The sequence below is a fragment of the Dermacentor albipictus genome, chromosome 3 (assembly GCF_038994185.2).
Source record: "Dermacentor albipictus isolate Rhodes 1998 colony chromosome 3, USDA_Dalb.pri_finalv2, whole genome shotgun sequence".
Classification (NCBI taxonomy): domain Eukaryota; kingdom Metazoa; phylum Arthropoda; class Arachnida; order Ixodida; family Ixodidae; genus Dermacentor; species Dermacentor albipictus.
Window position 1 is genome coordinate 73,435,822 of NC_091823.1, and position 25,037 is coordinate 73,460,858.

General features: G+C 49.1%; 1 protein-coding gene across 1 annotated transcript in view; it reads left to right on the forward strand.

The window, feature by feature from the left end:
- Positions 1–5,072: 5,072 nt before the first annotated feature.
- The window catches only part of LOC135900639 (kelch-like protein 8), a 51,089-nt gene continuing 31,124 nt past the window's right edge, over positions 5,073–25,037 (forward strand). Inside the window, exon 1 of the mRNA XM_065430137.2 lies at positions 5,073–5,357. The gene's annotated coding sequence lies outside the window, so the exon portion shown is untranslated. The remainder of the gene's footprint in view (positions 5,358–25,037) is intronic.

Genomic DNA, 25,037 nt, shown 5'->3' on the forward strand with positions numbered 1-25,037 from the left:
ACGTGGGAGCGGCCCGCAGCGCGCTGAGTCGCGTACCTCAGGGCCTTATTAAAGTTTTCCATCCATCCACGAAGCGTGCTGTGCGTAGTCGCGTGCTGGTTAACTGTTGCAAACCGCTACAAGATGACACTAGCGTCGTGTCCAAAAAAATCTGTCGGCGACTAAGGTGTTTTCATAGTCGGCTGCCAGCGGTTGCTTCATTTGCATGGCAGTCTGAGCGCAGTTCGAGGCTTCAATGAGTAGCCATATGCCTGCCTCGTCTTGGCTCGCACCCGGCGACAAATCTGAAAAGTGTGGGCCTTACACGAAAAAAATACGGTATCACAAAGACGTGGTGTACATCGCGATAAGACGCTGAGGGTATTCCCCGCGCAATTGTTTTTGTATACTCCTGAGACAGTCTGTTGTGGTTTTACCTAAACAGCTGCAGGGGATTTATAAACATAAAGACTTATGTGCATAAAGTGCATAAAGACTTATATATATAGAGAGAAGCCCGCGAATGGCACGCAAGATTGCCGCGCGACTGGCCGCTCGAGGCACTTTGCGTGTTTTCGCGTGCTTCTTTCATGCTTGGAAAAACACTTTTGTGTAGCACGTGTTGCGCTACAGAAAGCTGTATCGGGAATTCTACATGTTGCTCTGCAATTTTCTCAGTAACACTTTTTATCTAATTATATTATTTGTGAAGTTGAATAATTATTTAAGACCATTTATGTAATTAGGCGACACTGCAAAAACCAGTCTGAGTGTCTCCAAGCTACGGCAAACAACATTATATTGGTTCTACCCAGCCGCGTGGTGTCTGCATATGAAGTTTGGCTCAACTTGCGTGGGACACCCTATATATAGCGATCACGTGCAGTAAAGAATCGGTTTTAGTAGCGCTGTGTCTTCGTGTCCTCTGTTATCCTGCATGTCCTTTCGTGCTCTCCCTCAAGTTCTTCGCTGAAGTGCGCACCAAGAGGCACTAGCGAGAGAGAGGGAGAGAAAGGATATGCATGGAAAGGAAGAGGAAAAGAGAGGAGCACAATAAACTCGCTCAGAACTAGAACAGAGATGTAGCCCCGCTGTTTGAAAGATCGTGTCCCGTTTTGACTGAAAGGGGCACTGTTGTCCTCACTAAACGAAGATTCCTTTTTCAATTCTTCACAAAAAGGCGCGTAAATTGGCGTACGTTTGACGCATTTAGGATGCCCTATCACGTAACATTTAGTTAGTATACGCGGATCCTAGGGCCCTATAACGTAAAACTATTCCAATATGCTTCTATTCCAATTTCCTGACGTCAAATTTGCGTAACCACCGACGCAAGCACCGGGCGGTCACCCGCAGGGTTGTCTGAACAGACCAATCAAATGCTCTCCTTGTTCATAGGAGGTCACTTTTGTTTGCTTGAAAAACGAATAACATTGCCTACACTGAGCGGCTTGTCGTATCTAATTGGCTGACAAGAGGCGAGGAGAACGCTCCAGTCGAGAGGGATTCACTGGGGCAGAGCCAGTGCACTGATAATCGATAACCGGATGAAGAGGGTGGTGCCGGCGTCTGCGATTGGTCGGCTTTCCCTTACTTAGCTTGTGGAGGCTGGTCGAAAATCACGGCGGCATGCAACGGAAGCTTAAGAATGACGCTAAAACTGACCCTCAGCAAAAAAAAATGGCTGTGGCTTAGCTAAGGTTAAGCCCAGGATGCGAAGCATACTAGCCTTTATTTTAGTTGTTGAACCACTGTTTAGCCTGGTGAACTGCTGTTGCTTGGCTATATTTGGTTCGGCTAGACGAAGAAACAACTCATGCGTTACTCTGCTTCGCCTTCAAGAGTGGAACGCGACAGCGTTCCCGTCGACCCGCCAAGGGGTGTAAGACAATGGGCTACGGCGCAGCGACTACGCGCCCCGCATTGGACGCGGTGAGCGTCGAGCAACGCAGCGTTCGGCGCGGCAACGAAATGTGCGCCTGAGCAAGCGACGCACGCCTGAGCCTTAGAAACAGCTCGTTTCTAAGGCAACACCGCATTCACTAGAGGCGCTTTTGTACCGCTTTGAAGCACCGTACTCGTGGCTCAGTGGTAGCGTCTCCGTCTCACACTCCGGAGACCCTGGTTCGATTCACACCCAGCCCATCTTGCAAGACTTGAGCCAAAGCCACCTAGAAAATCAGTCTCTGTAGCACGCCGCAACCTTCGCTTCTCATTCCAACGAGCAGCTCTGTCTCCAGGAGGCATCTCACCTCATGAGTGTCTAGCAGAGGCAAGCGCAGCTGCTTATATACCGCCCCGACGCCGCGAGCGACGGCGCGAGTTGAAGCCCCGTTTCTCCTCTGTCGTGACGTCACGGTGTCAAGTGGTATTGAAGGCGACACCGCCGCGCCTGAGGAGCTGGGTTGAGCTCTCGTAATATGCTTCGCATAAAAGAGTTGGCAGAATGAGGTGGTAAAGGTGCCGAGAGGGCTCGAAAACGTTACACGGCCACGCAAGAAGTTTTATTATACGCAAATACACCCATGCTCTCCGGCAGGTGCAAGTAGCCAGCGTCTCAGCGATGCGCGGCAGCCATCTTTCATTCCTTTCGGAACGGGGCAGCCTGCGGCTATTCCAAAGAAAATTCAGTTCTGTTCGGCATAATAATGCATCTTTATCGCGTACACGTCACTTTGACGCGGTGAGTTTGTGCGGTTTTCGTGACGTCGTGTGACAGACAGGTGAAGTGGGCGTGGTCGAAAAAAGTTTTTGACCAATCGTGGAAGGCTGACAGCAGAATTGGAATAGGAAAGTTTGGAATAGTTTTACGTTATAGCGCCCCTGGGCCTCGCTTTAATAATGAAATGCAATACACTTTTTTTATTATAAGCCTAACTTACAATGCGCAGCTAAATCTTCAATTGATGTGAGTAAAAAAAAAAATCAGCGATGATTACGATACTCTACGATACCACTGCAGTTATCAACACTTCCGAGGATAAGGTTTGCGTTGCGCCATATAAAACTGCGTCCTTAAAGATCGATCGCCAATCTCTTTAAACCATATCACAAAGGCCCTTAGCCCGCAGAGGCGTGAGGAGCGCGAATAAAGCCTCCTTCGCGGAGTTTCTTTGGGAGCAATGGCCTAGAACTTCTTGTTCTCATAGCGGACGAGCGTCCAAATGCTCCAACACTATGCACATCACCTGCCTCTGGGCCCTATAGCGCCGGTGGACACACGTAATGTGTGTGAGCATCTCATCACAGCAGCATCGTTTCGTATGTGGGGCTGCTGGTCATTCCCACAAGGAAGGTGTCGAAATGAACTTACTTAACAGGTACTGGCGGGCTAGTTGATGATCTTGTATTTTTTTTCTTGCACAGTGCCTGCGTACGGTCCTCATCATTCGATGTTTGTTTAAACGTTTCTTTTTTTTAAGATCGAGTTTTACTTCCAAAGTATACAAACAGACTGTACGTGCTGTGCAATCTTTCATTCCAGACTAACATGTGAAGCCTCAAGGAGGTGGAGCACCTCTGCCTGACCGCGGATGTGGCTCTGCGTCGTGACGTCATCGACATGCACGTGACGGTGCTGGTCGGCCCACTGCAACGCCTTCGGTGCCTTCATGCGCACCACTGAGACGGAGAGGACGGCCGTGACGAGCGGATCACGTGGATGCTGCGCAGTGAAGCGGTTGCAGAGGGCGCCCTGGTTCGGGGCAGGACCTGCGCCCTCTGCTCGACGGCCACGGCCGAGGAACAGCTCCAGCGTAGCTAGACGCCGGAGTTGCATGCACCGCATAACTGCGGTGCATGCAAATTACCTCTAACTGACCCACGGTCAGGCTCAGTATATGAAAAAAAAATTAATAAAATAAATATGAAAGCAACACGCAACACCGTCAACCACGTGCATTGTAAGGTGAGTCGCAGACCCCAGTGCTGCAGGGGCTGCTTAGCTTACTGTGTGTTCAAATGATACTCTTGTATTGTAGTGATTTACCCCTTATGTAACACCTCAACGGAGGTCTTTAATAACAATAGTGGTTGTGATTGGTTGTAGCATTGTAGTGTTTTTGTTCGTAGTAACACGGCAACGGAATTAGTCCCTATACGCCACATGCATAATCGTTGCGACTTACTGCGCTTGTAACGCAATATATTGTTGAAAATAATCAACTTTCAAAGTCGCACATAAGCCTGGAGCAAGAAGGACAACGTTTACGCAAACCCGTGCGCTGCCCATCATTAATACCACGCTAGATGAAGTGCCATGATTGCAGTTCTCGAGGATGCTAGCGCCATAGTTCATTCAGGCAATTTTTTCACTTCATTGTTAATCTGCTTAGCGCCGTCACAAACGGTCGCGCGCGCCCAGATGCGAGGCTCGCCGCTGGCAAGCATTTCGCGATCATACCAAGATAAACGTCCTTTCAAAGTGGTGCAACCACTAGCTCTGTCATGGAGCTAGTTTAGTTCCCCTTGCATCTTAATTCAATTTGTTACTTACTTGCTTGTTAACGCCAGCACTGCAATGGTAGTAGTATCGGAGGAAGAGATCGCCGCAGTAGGCAAGAGCAATTTACGTGGTTAAAAAAAAGGAAAAAAACTCAATTTGTTAAGGCATAAACCTCCAAAAATTCGCCTCCTTTTTTTCTATTTTTTTTTTCACGCTCCGGTGCCGAAACTGAGCGTAAATAGCGCTGGAAGCACTAGTTGTTCTCCGGGCTGTCCTGACGTATAGAGCATCTGACTGCTATGGTATTCTGAGGCGTCCGATCTGTCATTGCACGCTTGCTCCGCAAAACGATGGTATAGGTCGCCGAGATGCAATCTTCGGGAGATAAAATGATAAAGAAGCGTGCACAGGCGGTCAACCTGTTCATGCAGAGAAACCAAACGAGGCGGAAACCACCACGCAAGCCTTCTTCCGATGCTCTTCGCGCGCCAAGTTTCGGGAAAAAAGCGAGCGAGGCTCCCGGCGCCGGACCCGGCGCGTTCCCTAGAAGACGTCGAATATCCTCTCATCCTAGGTACTCTGAATCCCCGACAAGTACCCAGCCGTCGGATGGTGCAGCGCGGAGGAGCCGGCAGCCCGGAGAAGATTTATTTTTAGGGCACACTGGGGCTCTCCGGCCGAGACGAGAGAAGAGAAAGAAAATATCGAGAGGAAGAGAGACAGACCAGTGGCCCGACGGATGGCACAGCGCAGCAGGGGCAGGGACCCCAGGAAGTAAAGGCTGAACGTCAAATTGCCAACCCGCCCCCTTCAGTCCGCGCGAAGCGAAGGCGGCAAGCCCCGAGCGGACGGCATGCTGCCCGCACTCCGGTCTTCAGCTGAATGAGAACCCAACGGCGCTGTCTCTTTCCGCGGTAACGGGCCCGACCCGGAGGTGAGTGAAATAATCGGCCTATTTGATTCGCTGTCAGGTATACTGTATACGGTCACCGGAGTGGCTGCTATTCCAACGTCTTTATGCCTCCTGTCGCTACTCTCGCCTTGTGTACCGCCAACTTTGTTACCGCATGTTGTACGAAATCTGTACGACAGTCTACCAGCTGGCTTTGCCTGTCGCGTTTATACGTTACGGTGACGCGTGTTTGTGTCGGCCCATTTTGGTTGAGCCGCTTCGGCTGTTATATGCACTTTTCGCGTGTACAGTGCACCAGACTCGTGTTGTATACGGCAAGCTCTGTTCTCAAAATATTGCGGTAGTGCCAATGAAGTCATTGGCTATACTAAGGAACCTTAAGAGAGAGAGAGATAGAGAGAGAGAGAGAATGAATGCTGTCTCTAATCAGAAGCTGGAGATACGTTAGCCGAAGGATGGCCTGGCATGTTGTTCCAGCTGCTGAGTGAGAGTACACAGCAATAATAAAAACACAGCTATAGCATATACACGCACAGACACGTACATACAACTGTTTTGTTTTAAGTAATGTATGTACAGAGCGGACGTGTGGGGGAAGAGGTGAAAAATGACGGGAAGGTAAAGGGCGTTATCCACTGTAAATGCTTGCAAACTACCTTTGACTGACGTATGTGGATAAAGGGATTTAAAGATATCACAAGGAAGAACGACATTCAAGAAATACTATACAGTGCACAGAAACGCGATGAAGCACGTGACATCTATAATGGTGTCGCCTAATCCGCTTGTCCTTCAAAAGGGGAGCGACGCGTTTAAACGCCCCAGTGCCGACAGCGGCACAGACCCCTACTCCAGCTATAAGGTTATTTATTTCCGACAAGGGGCGATTGTCCCCTCTCGTTTAGCGTTTTCAAAAGCTGTCTTATAAGCAAGCTTTAGCGAGGGCAGCCACAAAGGAGATGCTTTATTGCTTCCTCGAGGCCGCAGTTGTCACATGCTGGGCTCTCGGCTATTTCAGTGTGGTATGAAAGGGCACTCGTGAATGCTATGTGGCTCAGCCACAGTCGGTTCAAAAGTGTTGCTCCAGCCCGCGCTATCTCAAGCGGAAGATGGATCTGCAGGGGAGAATCCAAGCCATATATGTGTAGACAACCGTTTCACTGGTTCCGCCGAGCTTCAGCAGTGCCAGTGTACGGTCGGGGATAAAAATTTGTAGACCGCACTCGTAACTAAAACGCTGAATTTCATTGAATTCAGGGTGCTCAACTTGGAATTGTGGGACTCACCACGATTATCGAGCGAAGAAATTTAGCTGACCCTTCTCACTTAAAAGTTTCGTGCATATGTAGGCCATAGAGAAATTAAGCGTTTTCTCTGCGGAGGCGGTCCGCACACTTTTGTCCCCGACTGTACACTGGCGTGTCTCGACAGCGCTACTGGAGTTCAGTGGACACCCGGGTGGATGGACTCGGGCGGCCTGGTCGCTATACTTGCTAACAGAGAGGCTCAAATGGCCCTGTTTTCACAGACAGACGATGCTGCGCGGCGGCAGTGACTATGGCTGTCTCATACTTGTTGCACCTACCACTGTGATTCAAAGAATACCAAGCTCGAAAGGAAGCGCGTCTAATGCATAAAAAACTTGCACGGTTAGAACAGATATTTGGACAAGTTTATGATGGCACGCTGTCCTATTCTGGGCGCACGTTCCACTTTTATAAAAAAATATTTGTGGTAAAATAAATTGTGGTGCAGACACCGGAGAAAATCGTTCCTCACGCCCGTTTAAGCAGGAGCACCGAATACACACAATTCAGCGTATGAATATTCTGACAAATATGTTAGTCGCACTTATCAGAAGCTCGCGAGATGTGAGACGCTACGAAAACGGTGTCTCGCTCTCACGCCATAAAACTGAAACAAGTCCTATGCTTGTCACGAGTCCTCGACAATGATAAGTAAAACGATGTCACAACTGGTTGTTGCCTCTCTTTGTAATGCGCTCGGGGGTGAACTTACGCGAAACTTCTTTGCCAGACTGAAAGAGCGTCTGAACGCCTAGCGCTGTCAAAAAGCTCCACCAGCGTGCCTTGCGTCAGACGTGTCCTTAACCGCATCGAAATTTTACTGAAACACCAAACCCGTCACTCCTTTAGTTACGTCATGGAAGCTACTTCCGCGTATGTTAAGGATCGAACGGATAAAAACAACAGCAACAAAACCTTATTTGTAGTAAAACCACTAAGGGTGTTATGCTTGTCCTGGGCGGGTATAAACGGCATGGCAAGGTTGAGCTTCTTCGTTTCCATCACGTATTTCTACAACCGAAACTTCTATATAGGTAAAGAAACGGTTGACACAGTCACAGTGTATAGGCGTCTCAATTCCGTCGTTGTCCTACAAGTTATGGATGTCGGAATGTTTGATGTATTCGTCATGCTGTGAGTCAGGTGCAGCTGCGGCGCTTGTCCGCCGTACACTCGTGGAATAAATTGAAAAAGGCTGCTTCCATGGCGACCGCGCCACGCAAGCCATATTACACGGTAGAACACTCTGCTAAAAGAGTTTGAGGAAGTGTTCTAACAAGTTTTCTTTTTTAGATCGGTGCAGTGCGTTCAGTGACGTTGTGAAAGGCTCGCTCTTCGGTCTCAGCGCGTGTATGTCGAAAGTGAAGGTAGAGACCTTCAAACAACCGACGAAGTGCGACCACGACTCGGTTGATTGAGCTTCCGGGTGGAAAGGGGGCGGTCTGGATCACCGGCGGCGGCCTTCCTTCAAAAGGACGGGACAAAAGGATAAATCGCCGGGGAGGGGCTCACATCTTCGATCGCACAGAACCGGCTAGCACTGAAGGCGGTGCTCATTTGAGAGACACCAGCATAGATGGCGCTCGTTCATCCATATGGCGCCCTCTAGGGAAGACCGGAGGAAATAGGGAATATTGGAAGAGGGAACGTATGCTTCCTCTTCCGGGCCTGTGCTCCCCACCGACTCTCGGAGACGAATGGCTACAAAATACGTCTGAGAATGAATTATGAGCTCGACTGGAAAAGTTCCTTCAAGTCGGAAGAGGGTTTCCTGCTCTCCACACGTAGTCAGTCTAGGCGAACTACCAAGCTGGCGCTCCGCACTGAGCAGCCGGGAGTGCCGGCCGGCAGACCATCACTCAAGCGCGTGGAAATGCGCCGATAAATATTCGCTGGCGCAAGTTCAGCTCGAACGGGCCTCTACGATTCTGCATAATGTCCCATGGGCCGCGCGGTTATGCCTCGCGGTTAAATGGATCGGTGACATTTTTCAATTGCCGCCAGAGAAAGAGCAGAGAAACGCGCTTTGCTTTCACCGCGGGACGGAGCTTTCTCGTCGCGGTTTTTCTTTGGTCAAACTCGCTCCCATTTGGCTGGTCGTCTTCCAGACAGCAGTTTTCCTGATCTGCATGTTGCTGATAAGGAACAGTAAAGTGCAATTAGCATACTCCGAGCTTTGGAATTGCCATTTGAGTGATAGGATCCGCGCAAACAGCAACCGCGTTCTCTCTAAACTCGTTGATATTTAGTGATTCTCGACGATCACTCAGTCGCGGTTACTATTGCTATTATATTGTTCACTGATTGACTTCACGAGATCATGCCGACTTCGTTTTCTTAGCTTATGCGGCTCAAAGTACTACTCGTCTGACAAGGACTGTCCGACCAGCAGTCGAAACGATACGCTCATACAGCATCTGGCAACTGCTATCAGTATCTTTCCGCGATATCGATTCGTACAAATCGAAAAAAATCCCTATGATATGCTCAAAGTATGTGGCGTTGGCCAAGGTCAGGTTTAGAGGCCAGATTTCAGCTAGGTTTCGGGAGACTGAAAGAAACAAATAACGAAGTACAGAGTGAACCAGATACGTACGATTTGCTATCCTGTAATGGAAAAGAGAGATGTGTGTAGAAAGAGAAAAAGGATGGAGAAAAAGGACACTGTAGGCCACATTTTTAAGTAGTCAATACACAATATTTTTCTAATTCCGCCTGAAAATGGTCTGTTCTTCGAAAAAAGCTGTTGAAGCGAAATGAGCTATTGCGCGTAGTTGTCATATGGTATCGAGTTGGGAAAGAGTGGAGAGCTTGGCCGGAAGAGGGCGTCATTGTTTTATTGCGATATATATTTATGAACACTCGAGGCGAATTTCCGCCGTCGCCGTGAGGTTCCGTATAAAGTCCCATTGCGATAAGATCACATTGCGCCCCGCGGTGCCGTACGCTGTGATGCGAGGGAAAGCGTACGAGGATGAGCCAGGAAAGATCGCGTCTTGGTGTGCGCCGTCTTCCGCTCGCCCAGTGTTCTGCGCGCAAAAGGGGGGGGGGGTGTCTGGTGAGAGCGCGTCTCCTCTTTTAACACGGTCGTTGCTGCGCATGGCGCGGGACTGTGTGCCCTATATTGGGGGTAATATGCGGCGGGTGCAACGCGATGGCGAGTCGAGATGGCTGGTGGCTTCGAGCGCTCAGTATTGCCGCGGGCCTAGTGTTGGAGTTAACGTAATATCAACTTTCGGAGACGCGTTGAAGTTATGGAGGCAGCACGAAGCGTTTACTCACCGCTGCTGCCGCTCTTCATCACGCCAGCATCAGACAGCTACTGTCCGCGGTCATCGAGTGAGATCTGTTCATGCTTGCCTGTGCGTGTGTGACGCCATGCTTGCTAATTTAATCAATAGGAAAGGTAGAGCGGGCCGGAAAACACGTTTAGGCCCGCATGTAAGACGCGAATTCAACGAAGGGTGGTTCAAGAAAGGCAGTATCGACACCATTCGTTCTTATAGGCGCGGGTAAATGTTCTAAGCATATTTAGCATTTTTATTCCGCAAATCTAAATTGCTGAACGACTGAAGAAGGATGTCATCAGTTGAAATGGAGCAGCCACTTTACCTAGCTCATCGAAATACGCTCATTTTCTGAAGCGAAACTTATTTTTTGCCATCTATTTATTGGATAATCAAGCACCAACGCAACTGCCAACGTCGACGCGCCAGACTTTTTTTTTTTCATTGCGACCACACAAAGTAGTCTCGGCGGCCTCATGCGCTCCTGCCTACGTGTACATGTGACATGACGGGCATTCACCAGCTGCGCCATGCTGCGTTCCTTCACCGTGACGTCACCACTGCTCCTCAATATCACTACTCGCCATCAGACTTCATTATTTGCTTCTCTCCACATCCTATTCGTCCCTTCTTTCCAACTGCGCAATCCTCAATTAATTTCTGCTTAATTGAGATTAGGAACGTTCAGAACGACGGACAGAGGTGGTAGTCGCAGACGACTTCCGGAGAAACGCATCAAGGAGGGCTGCCACATGTGAAACGGTTTCGAAGTTGCCGTGAGACGGGTACGAGCGTGCTCTGTGTTCTGAAACTGATCGGCTCGGCCGAAGTGCAAATTTCTCTCCACCACCTTCATTCCTATACCTCGCCACCACGGCGCACTCTGTTACGCTAGGCCCAAAGCACACGCCTTACGTTCTTGCACGCGACTCTATCATTTTCGCGCACTTTCCGATGAACATCCGCCTCAATAGCCACCTTTTTCCCTGGTACTGGCCATCACCCTATACTACGCCACATTCTATACCCTCTCCCTGACTCCTCCTGCTCCGACAACATGGTTGGCTGACTCGAGGTATCACTTTACCAGGGCGCAGTACCTGGTGGTTGTGGCTTTCATTTTAGCCCAACGTTGAAGAAAGGGCTTGTGGGGAAGAGGGGCTGGGGGAAGCTGGTAGAGCAGCCGGAGCCAGAGCGACTCGGAGGAGCTGGCGCCCAAGCATCTTATAACGACCGCTGTGAGGACGCCCTGACATATTTAAAGGAAGTGCTCTTGTACAACTGCAACTGGAAGAATAAACGACAGTATATATACATACATACATACATATATATATATATATATATATATATATATATATATATATATATATACGCACACAGGGTTGGTGTTTCATCGAACACTCATTTTTTTTAATTGCCTGCGGCAGATAACACAATTCTGCTCCATGGGCTGGTCTACTCAAAGAGGCCGACATTACGTGAACAAACAATTGAAATGCATAATCAGCTAATTAACAAAAATTACTAATTCTGTTTTTAACTAATAACCTTATGGCAGATATTGCAATTAACAAATTCTTGCGAGTGAGATTGCAAGGCATATCCACGTGAAGAGAATTGTATGGATCACACCATTTACGAGATATGCACTGTGAAACTTACGGTAAAAGTGCGCTGTCGTTCCACTTACTTTCTTTACAAAACGTCTTTTTATGCATTGAAACACAAAAGTAACTGGAAAGTCAATGCATTTCTCCGCAGACTTCAGGAATTAATATCTCGAAACTGGTGTAATCCTGAGAATTCGTTCCAAGTGGATCCGTCTTGCGAACTCCATGCATTTGGAAGAGTATACTCGAACTAATTGCTTGCACGTCTTTTTACTCCCCTTCTACTAGTTCCAACTGTTAACCACCATTAAAATGTCAGCAGCCAGCGCTAGACAGTTATAGTTCGGTCAGATGTAATTTCTCTCTCATTCGCTTTCCTACATATTACTCTATCTTTACATACAGACATCATGAGATTCAAACAGCGTATGCCCAGGAATAGGTAATATGTTATCGACAGCAAGAAACAAATTGCGTTATAAAGGAACAAAAAAAAAAGCTAGCGTGTCTTGAGATACATTTTCTGAGCCACAGCTGAAATGTGTGAAAACACTTCGCAGTTCATATCATACTGAAGTTGGCGCTCAACAAAGAAACAAACTTTCCTCGGCTAAAAACCAAAGTTTCTTTTTTTTGTTTAACCAAACAAGCACACATTTAGTCTAAAAAAATAACAGAAGGGGGTTTCAACGATTCATTTAGCTCTGTGCTCATTTTCTGCGACAGCAGCAGTCTATAAGGCACAGCTGACACCGCCACCTTCTCAAGAACAACTCCTTTGTGATGCGCACAGACAGTGATGAGTGTCATGATGTCAGGAGCAAACAACCAAGCGTCATCCTTGTCCATTGCAGCATTGCGTCCCTTGTCGCCTCCAGAATGTATGCAGAGACGCCACCAGTATCAGAATATAAGTGCAGGGTGCAACACCTTGCAAAAATTACTGTGCGCAGTGGCTATAGCGTGTCCCCCTCTGAAGAACACATTACCGTTTGACTCCGAGTAACGTTGGCGGGTATTTTTTTTATAGCGCAAGTGTATATATTTAGCTGTCTCCCACACGTTTTGCCGACGTTCGTAAAGCAGCACCCAATGGGTTGAAGTAGCGAAACCATTTATTATCATGCAATGTTGTATTAGCAGGTCTTTGTGCTTGGGAGCCATCATGAGATGACTGTATATAGTACAGGTCATCATATTCATTACTAGCCTTTGTATGTCCACTGCCGGAGGAAGGTCCCTCCTAACAATCTCCAATTACCCCCGTCTTGCACCAGTTGACCTTATAGATCTTATATGCCCGCAGGTTTCCTGTTCATCACATCACCTATAGTTCCTTGCAGTCCTCGCCTGCGCTTTCATTCCCTCAGCACCCATTCTGTAAACCTAATGGTCCGCCGGTTTTCTGCCCTATGAATTACATGGTCTGCCCCGCTACATTTCTTTCCCCTTAATGCCTACTAGAATATCGGCTATCCCTGCTTGCGCTCTGGTCGACACCGCTCTCTTCGGGTCTCTCAATGTTACGCCTAACATTTTTCGTTCTATCGCCCCTTGCGCGGTTCTTAAGCTGCTCTCGAACTTGTTCGTTAACCTCCAAGTTTCTGCCCTTTATGTCCCTTAGAATGCAATCATTATACATGTTTCTTTTCAACTACAGCTACTAGTATTTTGTCTATATTTATCGTTTGATAACGCAGAATTGAACTGCGCTCCCTATTACTATCTTGCGGCTCGAAATGTCGTGCTATATAATCCAGTATGCTGGGACTCTGGTTGTCTGCAGCGCGAGCACTGCAGTATCACTAAGCGGGCAAATATTTTTTTCTTTTTTTCCTACTGCGCTAAGCAGTTATGATGTCTAAAGTATTTTGATATCCCTGTAACATCAGGGCTTCTTGTAACAACACAGCTTATTGTAACATGTCGGTTTCTTGTAACATCACGAGAGGGAGACTGAGAGAGAGATAAGGAAGGCAGGGACGTTAACCAGTCAAGAGTCCGGCTGTATACCTTACGCTGGGTGAAGCGAGAAGAGGAAGAGAAAGAAGGGAGATAGAGAGTATAGAGACGTGAACGGACAGTACTGCAGGTTCAATGGCCCTCGTACAAACCAGACGTTCTCAGAAAACAGAAAAGTGCATTCACTTCCTTCCGAGGGATCCACACAGAGTCCCTCTGTGCTTCAAATTGAGCACAGCGGCACAATAAGTTGTCAATGTTCTCCTCGCAGCCGTAGACGTCACATGCAGCACTGTCGGCCATTCCAACTAGTGCAGAAGCTTTCGTGAAGGCAACTCCCAACCACGACTGACCCAGAAGAGACGCTTCGCGTCGGCGCAGTCCGGCCGGAGGTCTCAGTTGCAGCGAAGGGTTTAGTCTGTGCCGTATGGTGCGCCTTGCACGTGCGGTATTCCACTCAGCTAACGAGAGTGTGCGTGCTAGAATGCGAAGCTGTCTCGCAGCGTCGGTCCTTGAGAGAGGAATGGGGACGCAGTGGTCTTCTTTGTTTGACGTCTGAACTGCCTTACCTGCGTCAACATTTCCACTTATACTACAATGGTCTGGTAACCACTGAAAAGAGATATGACCTTTTTCTCTCGAGCGATGGATAAGTTCCATGATTTCCGCATGTCAACTGATCGTGAGTTCCATGTCGGAGAAATGACTATACACATTGTAAGGCCGGCCTTGAATGGCAGAAGACTGCCCATTTTCCAGGACTCTGTATTTGTCACATAAAGCGCACCGCGGAGAGCCGCGAGCTCTGCAGCTCTAATTATATGAGAAGTCGTGAAAGGTTGGCTTATTCCCATTGTTGGTATAACTACAGCGCCAGCGGAACTGGTTGATGTAGTTGAGCCATCAGTATAGTCGTGTGTGCAGTCGCTGTATATTTCTCGTACAAGAGGAGTAAACTGGCTTAAGTGCAGATGGCGGTAAGTCCGGCCTTTTCTGAAGTCCTGGAATCCTGAGGTTTACTTGAGTTCGGCTCACACACTGTGGAGGAATCGATGGTCTTGCCACAGGTGCGTAACCTGACCTAAGAGAGGCACGGTCCGCGAAGACAGTTGCACTGCATGTCATGTGGGGCCTTTCTAGTGGGAGACTTGCGAGGTAACATCAAGGTTCCTTGTAACACCATGGTTCCTTGTAGCATCGCGGCTGCTTGTAACACTGCGTCTATTTTTAACATTTCGCTTCAAGCCTCGGAAACGAAAATAAAGCTTTGGATGAATTTGCCTGCTCGCAGGGTCATAATGTGACAACAGTGCACATTCGCGTTAATGTAAGGACCCATCTTAAGCCTTAGTTATGTAAATATTCGTAAACTGGGGTTGCTAGGTCATGTGAAGGGATACATTGCAATGAAGCTGTTCAGCGCTGCCATTGACTCAGCAATACTGAGTCCGTGCGTTTCTTTTTTTCGCCCCATATGGCGAGGCTGAAGCCGGTGATGACGAGGTGGGCGGACAACGACAACATAAATGACGATAACTTGTTGGCGATTACGGCCGCTGTCATCGACAACGTCACAGAAAGCATTCTTGTGTGGCAGAAAGAACGGGCTGACAGATGGACACAGGAAACTTAGTTTCGAGCTTTTACCTGCCGTCGCAGTATATATAGCACACGACTTGCATGCTTGAGCAACCACAATTGCTTTAACGTCACGGCCTTTCGGCGGGAAGGTTACCTAAGCTGTACGTAACTATAGCTGCCCGCCGCGGCCCACGCGAACATACGGTGGCCTAGATACGATTGCACTACCATCAAGCAGTGGACAAAGGCCGCGACATAGTGTTTAAGTGGCTACCTGGACACTCCAACATTACTGGAAATGAAAGTACCGACAAGGCAGCCCGTGAGGCACATGGAGAATGTGAAGGCACCTCGATACCACTGTCGAGAACAGATGCAGGACGGCAGCTCAGCGGTCTTGATCATATTATTACTTTAAGAAAGTGGAATACACCAGAGTTCACCAACTGGCGCCTATATGCCGTAGACCCACATATGAGATTACAACTTTTATCCGATTTTACTTGATGGGAAGAAACGTCCGTTAGTGTGCCGCCTGCGATCAGGAATTTCGTTACACGAATGCCTACTCAGTCCTAATTGTAATGGCGGACAGGGCCAATTGCATGCAGCACATGTGGTGTAGAAGAAACGATCAGACGTCACCTGTGTGACTCCCTAACATACGAAGATTGCCTTTCGGAAAGATTTAGGGTACTTAGATGACAAGTATTTCACAGATGAAAACGTCTTGGGACCGTGCCATGGCCTCGTGCGTCTGGTATGTACAAAACCACAAAAGTCATGCTGCGTTTCTTGAAGTGCGCCAGCCTATATGACCCCCTGTGATTGACTCAGCGATGAGCCTTCGATCGTATGTGCACCAGTCCAAAGTGTGAAATCATCTCTTCCTTGTCATCTTTCAATCAAATTCCTCCTTTTCAGAGTGCAGGGTAGTCTGCCGCGATCAGCCTGGTTAACCTCACTGTCTTTCCCTTATGACTTCTCTTTCTCTCTCTCACTTTCCGCAGCCACGTGCTGCCTCCACGCTGCCTGCCTGGCCGCTATCAGCGCGAAGCAGTGGAAAGACATTGTACGGGTTAACGGGTTAAGTCGTGACAATAGGAAGGGTGAAGAAGGAGCGACAAGCGATGAGCGTCATTTCGTTTCTCGGAATGCTTGCGCGTGCGTCTTGAGGTGCAGCCAAAACACAAAGCCACCCTCCGCCTTCCTTCGCTGTTCTTTCCTCCGCTCTCCTTTTACGGCGGAGTTCAAGCCAGTCTGCTGCGACTACCGTTTTTGCCTCGATTCTAGCGGCGCACCTTTTCATACCCGTGTTGACCAAAATTGGGTTGAAGAGGAGTACTTCGATTCGAAGTAAAACATATATGTTAAAGTTCTGGTCGAAAAACATTTTTTTATGCGAAGCATATTACGAGGGCTCAACCCAGCTCCTCAGGCGCGGCGGTGTCGCCTTGAATACCACGTGACACCGTGACGTCACGACAGAGGAGCAGTGGCTTTGGCTCAACTCTTTCAAGATGGGCTGGCTGGGAATCGAACCAGGGTCTCCGGAGTGTGAGACGGAGACGCTACCACTGAGCCACGAGTTTTTTTTTTTTTTTTTTTTTTTCTTTATTGCCGGTCGTTGGCCCGGATAAAAATTACACATTCACAAATAATCAAAAGGCACACTCACAATATGTTGAAAACAACCGCAGAACTTGTGCGGCTGCGCTTGTGCTAAAATTCCCTTATCGCCAATAATAATTCCACTCGTGGCAACCACTCTGGGATGCACTCCAGCAACTTTTGTTCCTCTACAAAGTTCCGTATGCTTTCTTTGAAATACTGGCGAGCCGCTCTTGCATCGAGATCGGCATGCCTTACCGCAATTCTACATTTCCAAATGCTATGCAGGGCCAAAAGCATGATCACATCGAATGGGGTACCATCATCACTTTCTATTGGCAAGTAGCGAATCCCATACGCATCTAGGGGGAAATCCTTTTTGATTGTGCGCTGGAGCACATCCCAGAGGAAAACGGCATCCCAACAATGCAGAAAAACATGTTCAATTGTCTCCTCCTGCCTGCAAATTGTACAATGAGTGCCCCAAGGAACAAAGAAACCTCTTTCAGCCAGCCATGGTTTGACAGTCAGCGTTCCGGAGTGCAATTGGAAAAAGAACGTCTTAGCGCCTGACGGTACTAGCATCGCCTTAACGCGCTTCAGAACATTGTGCCCATGGCTAGCTCTGTAGAGTGACCGATATAAAGGCACGGGAAGAACAACATCACACAGGTCCCTGTACAGTTTTTTCCGGTTAACGTCACTCAAATATTGAAGAGAAAAACGCGCTGACAAAAACCTGCATGAAACCACAACTTCACGTAGAAAACCATAAACACCCCCTGGCAAACTGCCCGTTGAGACAACCATTTCGGGCAAGAGCCTGCCCAGGCGAAGTTGGCAGACAGTGTATAAAAACGGGTTTTTTGCGTCCCTGAAGAAAAAAAAACGATTGACAACCTGTCTCAAAAACAAATGTGACAATCCAAGTCCTCCATTTCGAACTCGAAGAAACAAATTGGTACGACTTGATCTCTCCCAAGACGATGCCCACACAAACACTGCGAACACCCGGTGAATTTTTTGGATGTTTACCCTTGAGCAATGCAAGACTTGGAGGATGTACCAAAGTTTGCTCACTAAAAATATGTTGCAAATTGTGGCTCTGGAAAACATAGACCAATTCCAGCCATTCCATTTGTTTACTGTGTCCCGGAGCTTATCCACTTCACTCCTCCAGTACGACTCACTGTCTTTGTAGCACTGAAGGGGAACACCCAAGTATTTCACCGGAGTCGTAACGAAACTCATGTTGGCAAAAGTGTCTGGGGTCGCCCGCCAATCCCCGTGCCAGAATCCCAGGCACTTACCCCAGTTTACCGCGCTGCCGCTCACAGCACAAAAACTTTTAACACATTTGACAGCCTGTGTTATACTGTCCAAATCAGTGCAGAACACAGCAATATCGTCTGCATAAGCCAACAGGCGGACTTCAACCTCGTGCAGTTTAAACCCGCGGACACAGTCATTCTCCATGACACTCAAACAAAACGACTCTATATACAAGCAAAACAACAGCGGCGAGAGAGGGCAGCCCTGACGCACAGACCGCTTAACTTGGATTCGCGCTCCCAACATCTTGTTGACAATGAGCCGCGTCGAGCAGTCCCGGTACGCCATGGCAACCCCCTCTCTAATGATTCTACCCAAATTCACATAATCTAGAATGCACAAAAGTATGTCATGAGGCACCCGGTCAAACGCTTTCTCGAGATCAATTTGGAGCATTGCCACATGTGCACCCATGGCATCGCAACATTCGAGGATACTGCGTGCTACGTGTATGTTTGAGAAGATAGTTCGACCTTTAATGCCACACGTTTGATGCGGCCCCACAAGCTTCGCAATGACAGTCTGCAACCTCTTTGCTAAGATTTTCATCATTATCTTATAGTCTCCGTTAGTGAGACAAATTGGGCGGTAAGAAGTTACCCTTCGCAATGCAACGGGATCTTCTGACTTGGGTATAAGAATAGTGTGGGAAGATGAGAAGGACGGGGGTAGTACTTTGAGCTGGAATGCTTCATTATAAACATCCGCTAAGGCTGGTGAGATCGCACCTTTGAAATATTTATAAAAGGCTGAGGTTAGACCATCAGGGCCAGGGGACTTTCCTGGATGCATACTTTCAATAGCACTTTTCACTTCCTCTTCCGAAATTGGTTCCTCCAATGTTTCTTTCGTACTTTCATCTAGCCTTGGCATCAACGACAAAAAGTCCTTTTTAAAACGATCAATGTCGACTGCGCAGTAAGTGAATAAACCACTATAGTGCTCGAAAAAAGCACGCTCGATATCTTCTGCTGCGTCGCTAACTTTTCCGCAATATTCGATTTCCGCTATCTGATTGCGGCGCGCATGCCACTTTTCTGAGCCTAACGCTCTTTTCGACGGTACTTCTCCCATTATCAGCCTTTCAGCCCTTGCCCGCACCACAGCACCGCGGTATCTCTCGATATCGAACTGTTCTATTTTATGTTTCAGTGCGCGAATATCGTCCATGAACATGCCGGGCATCCTACATTCCTCACTGATCAATTTTTCTAAATTCCTGCGCATCTGTTTTTCTTCTGCTCCCTTTTCTCTGCATATAGCGCTCGCACGCTCTAAAGCCTTGATTTTAACCACCTGCTTGAAGTTCTCCCATTTTTCACCAGATGTCGTGTTATCATCAGCATTCATTTCTTCAACTTGCTTCGTTACATCCGCTGTAAACATTTCGTCGCTTAGTAATTTCGAATTAAATTTCCATAGTTGCCACTCAAAGCCCTTTTTCTTTTCTTTCGTGCTTGCTACTAAAAAGCTGACCAAACAGTGATCACTGAATGAAAGTGCGCTCACGTGGTACTCCTTACAAAGGGGTATCAAATCAAGGCTCACATACACTCTGTCAAGACGGGCGTGGCTGGCTGCCTGAAAGTGGGTGTACTGCGTAGTCCTCCCACCACCGAGACACTCAGCCACGTCTTCCAAACCATCGTCCCTTATCATATCGCTTAGGGCAATGGTGCTTGCATCCTTGTACGGTCGGGCGCTAGTTTTATCACGGGCTGAAAGAACACAGTTAAAATCACCGGCAATAATGAGGAGCCTATTACACAGGGTATACTGTTTTAGCTGATCGAAAAATCTGCGTCTTTCCTCAGCGACAGTCGGCGCGTACAAACAAATAACACGCCATTCCAATGACGATAATAAAAAATCGCAGACAATAAGCCGACCTGACGGGCATGACGTCACAGCTTCTACTTTTGCTCCAAGGCTATGTCGGATGAACAAAGCGCACCCGGAAGAAGTTCCCACAGCATGGCTCACTATAACACAGTATCGAGCTAAGAATTGACGCACCATGCCCCCGGTTTCGTCGTCGCCCTCAACTTTTGTCTCCTGTACTGCTAGAATGTCCAGGTCATGTTCGGTAACTAGTCTATAGAGTTGACTTTGCTTCCTCCTTGAGGCAAGCCCACGTACGTTCAAAGTGGCCACACGAAATGACCTATCCATAGACATCATTGCGAGGCGGTGAGAACCCGGGGGCATGACGCTCACCTCACTACTGCGCTTTTTTCCTGGGTGCCTTGACACGGTGCAGACCTCAGGGAGGCAAAGGCGGCGTTTCCGCCGTCTTGCGCTCCGTCGAAGTGTTCGGCCGAAGCCGATGGGAAAGACGCCGCACGGGAGTCGTTTTCGCAGGCGGCTCATCCGTTGCGAGGGCGCTGGGCCCCTTCTCCTTTTCGCCTGCTTCGTGGGGCCGCTTTGCGGTCGCACTGGCACTGTCGCTATCGATGCCTGTCATCGGCACTGCCTCGGGAGTAGACTCTACAGCTCCGCTGGAAAAAGTGTGGCCGGTACTACTTGGAGCAGCTTTCCTACTCCGGTCCTCCACGGCTTCATGCAGAAGCCCGGCGTCGGGCTTCCCTGGAGCTTCAAGGAGGACGTCCTGTGGAGTGTTCGGGGTACCCTCTTGAGTAGTCGGGTTTTGGCACACTCCTGCTGTTTCTTCGGAGTCTGCCTCATCCATAAGGTGGTCCAATGCATCGTTTGCCTGGACTGGTCCGGTCACGCTGGCGTACGTCTTTGGGCAATCCGCGTCCTCATGGCCGAAACGGCGACAACGACTGCAGCGAGGTACTTTGCAGTCCCGACGTATGTGCCCGGTGCTCTTGCAGCGCAGACAGAGCGGAGCGCGGCCTGGAACAACGACGAGAGTCAGCTCTCCGGCTATCTTGAGCTGGTGGGGAATGTCGTCGACTTTGACGTCGCCATGCAATTGCAGTCCAACTGAGCGAGTCGTCGAGCCCTTTTCAGTGACGCCTTGCACACGCCACTTCTCCCGCGTCACCTCCAGCACTTTCCCGTAGGGTGTCAGGGCCACACGAATGTCTTCGTCGGTCACGCCGTGCAGCAACCAGTGTAGCTTTAAGCGTACCTCTCGGTTGTTTGGATCGATGAGCAAACATGGGCGATCTTTTACCTTCACGTTGACAGCGGTGAGCAATTTCTGAGCGGCGTCAGCACTCGTCATTGTTACAGCCCACACGTGGTTCATCTGATACGCCCCCAACGCCAAAACGTCGGGGAGCGCACCTAGATTGGCCAAAGTGTCCCGGTAGTCTTCGACACGGTAGGGCCGAGCTCTTGGGTCGCCGTGCATGAAAACGGTGTTCGCGACGATGCGTCCGGATGGCAGATTGGGCAGAATAACCTGATAATCTTCGGCAGTAGAAGCAAAAAACCTGTTACCGCGGCCCGCCTGGGCCGCCGAAACCGCTCCATGGGAGCAAGCCATCCCGCGTCCGCTTCGCTTGAAAGCCGGAGGTGGAATGCGACTGAGCCACGAGTACGATGCTTCAAAGCGGTACAAAAGCGCCTCTAGTGAATGCGGTGTTGCCTTAGAAACGAGCTGTTTCTAAGGCTCAGGCGTGCGTCGCTTGCTCAGGCGCACATTTCGTTGCCGCGCCGAACGCTGCGTTGCTCGACGCTCACCGCGTCCAATGCGGGGCGTCCAAGGCGAAGCAGAGTAACGCATGAGTTGTTTCTTCGTCTAGCCGAACCAAATATAGCCAAGCAACAGCAGTTCACCAAGCTAAACAGTGGTTCAACAACTAAAATAAAGGCTAGTATGCTTCGCATCCTGGGCTTAACCTTACCTAAGCCACAGCCATTTTTTTTATTTAGAAAGTAGTAAAAATTTTTCAAACTTATTTGGGCAGTAACTAGCGAATGTAATGCGGTCCTGCGCAAGGAGTTGGGAGCCAGAGATGGCACCAAGTTTTGACTGGTTGCCCGGATGATCTCATTTTGCTCTCAAAACGATGCCCTGGTGTTCTCGATTTGTTCTCGCCCCATTCCTGTCTTGAGTGCCCGGATAACAGCTCTGGCTTTTGGCTCAGAGTCTCATGGGGGTCGTCGACAACGGGAGCTAAAAGCATTGCATGCTTAACTAAACAGTCTGAAGTCATGTCGAACGTGTGAATCAAACATATATGGCCGACTGCATTTTGACATCACCACGCTGCTTTATAGTCAGTCAGTACTGCGCTCACCTGACATAAAGCCCCTCCATACACGTTTCCGCCGACCAGGCGGTGGCGCGTGGATGCAGGGGCTTTAACCTGACAAGCCGACTGAGCTGCTGCTCCTGCTCTATACCGGTATCCGTTAACAATCAGTCCTTTTTGTTAGGCAAGCACGTTTGCCGACGGCGCCAATACTTCGCCATGACATCAACCCGGATAGAGACGGCCTGCCGTCGAGAACACGGCGGACGCTTGCATTAGAGAAATTCAGAGTTCACCTGCCGCAGCGGCTCATGGTTGCTGAGCGCGAGGCGTTGCGGGTTCGACTCCCTCGGCTGCGGTGGGCGCGCACTGATGGCGGTGGAATCTAAAAGCGCTCCTCTACGAAGCCTTAGGCCTACGTGAGGCAACACCAGGTGGCCACTCTAGAGCCCTCCACTACAGCATGTCTCGTATATAGCTTCGGGCGTAGCAAACCGGACGCTCGTCTGGTTGATCGCCCTACCTTTCCTATCCTTGCCTTCTTTTTCTCTCTCTCTCTCTCTTGGTTGTCGTGTTAAGACGTTAAACTTCACTCTCACTCACTCACTCACTCACTCACTCACTCACTCACTCACTCACTCGATCGATCGATCGATCGATCGATCGATCAATCAATCAATCAATCAATCAATCAATCAATCAATCAATCAATCAATCAATCAATCAATCAATCAATCAATCAATCAATCAATCAATTAATCAATGCTCCAGTGGTACCTCATCCGCTTTTGTGATCTCTGTAGCAAGCAACATCGTCCTGTTCGCCAAGAAAGAAAACGCTATTTGTCCTCGCCCAGGGCTCAACGCTAAGTGACCAGGTGGCTGGCTAGATACGAGAAAAACACGGAATACGACGTCTGTTGTGGCGCCGACGGGGCTCCACGTGTTCCGGGTGTGTGTTTGCACTAAGCGGGCGCGAACTCGTCGCGGACGCAGGCCAAGCGAGCTGCGTGTAGGCAATGCCAGCAAAGCATGCAGCTGCTCGCGTGCCTGTCTGAAGGTCGGCGCCGGTCTGCGCCGGTTCGCGCCGCGCCGCCTTGATTGAAGCGGCCACGCGAAGGCGATAACCGCGCGCCGCCTTCGCCACGCGAGCCTGCAACCGCTGCCAAGGACCGAACCCCGTGCACCGAAATCCCCGCGGCGCGACGGTGTGTAACAGCGGCGGCGACGCGATGGCGCTTTGTGTCTGCCGCGTCGCGTTGTGTGACCTCGTCGAGGCGCCTCTCGTAGCGGCGAGGCTGCGCAAGCGATCGGTGTATAACGGGAGGAGACTGGACTTGTAGAGAAACAAAAACTACAGGAGCAGGTCAGCGTTCTCGTTGCGTAACGCGGCGGCTCCTGGAGAGAGAGAGGGTTGCCGCGCATTCCGACGCCGATGATTTCAATGCGAGCAGCGCTGCTAATAGTCGAATTAAGTCAGCGGCGACGACGGTGCCCGTTATTTTCCGACGCGGCGATCGGCGAGGGTGTGAGCGATGGCCGCATGAACCACGAGCTAACGAGCGAATTACGGAGTACGCGTGGTGTTTGTTGCTTGCTTATAACCTTGTGGGCGGGAGGGCAGCCCTCGGGACCGTCGGTCGCGATTCCAAGCATACATTTTTGTTTCCCCCGCATACAAAACTGGCGCGAGAATACGCGCTTTTGTTTAGCTTTTCGCATTGTTTACATTTAGGCAGTCTGCACGTTCTTTCTAACTCAATGTGTTCTTAGCAGACTCGTTCATGACGGTATTAAGGCACGCTTACCTGTCATCTTTCTATATTGTATGAAATACTGATTTCTGAAAGTTCGACGATCGAGCGCGATGTTATTTGTGGGGTGAAACGAGCGTGAGATTGTGCTCGTATGGTACAGTATACAACACAGTCAAATTATAGAAGAGAAACAGAAACACGTGACCTAACACGTGAAAACACGTAACAGAACACGGGGAAATGTATGCAATCATAAACGTTAATCCGGGAAATAATTTCCTAAATCTCGCACGTCTTTTATTTAACGTTGCGAAACTCACTATGCATTTTATATTTAAGGAGTCTCGTTACTATAGTTCATTATGTATGCTAAAGAACTAGAGGAGGAGTAGGGTGTTGTGAGTCGCGGGAGGGGGGGGGGGGTATCTCTTTATCATCAGGGTGCGCTTATATTGCGTTATCAATGCAACAATTTACAATGATCACGCATGCTCGCAGAGACATTGCTGGGTTGGAAACCTGTGAGGGATTTGAAATTCAGATAGATAAAGCGTAGCAAACCAAACCACAATAACGTCTGTAGCCACAACCACTAAGATTAGACAAATCAATGTACTAACCATGGTTCCCATAGTCGATGAACGTTCGCAGCGCCACGGTTGCCTGTAATGATTTTTGTAGGAAACCCTATGGTGGCAGCGACAGCAAGAGAAGAAGAATGAATGTTGGCTGCCGGCCGGATCTCCTGAAATACTCGAGTAATGTGGACTTAGCCTTTAATTGTTAACGGGTTGCAGACTCGATATAGCAACACCTTCACATGCTTTATTTTCTGCCTTTGTAAGGTCCGTGAATACAGCCATAGCACACGCCGAATACCCCGCAGATTAGAGACGAACGCAGCAAAGCGTGGATGAGCACTTCACAGCTGACGACGTGAAATCCTTGAGAGGTTTCGTTGAGCCGGACTGCGCCAGCGCTGTACTCTTTCGAAGAGGGCACGGGCTCCGCTCGAAATATAGCATTAACACGTTCCCGATAAACAACCAATAAAGCCGAGTAGTTCAAACCGTACCTACAAC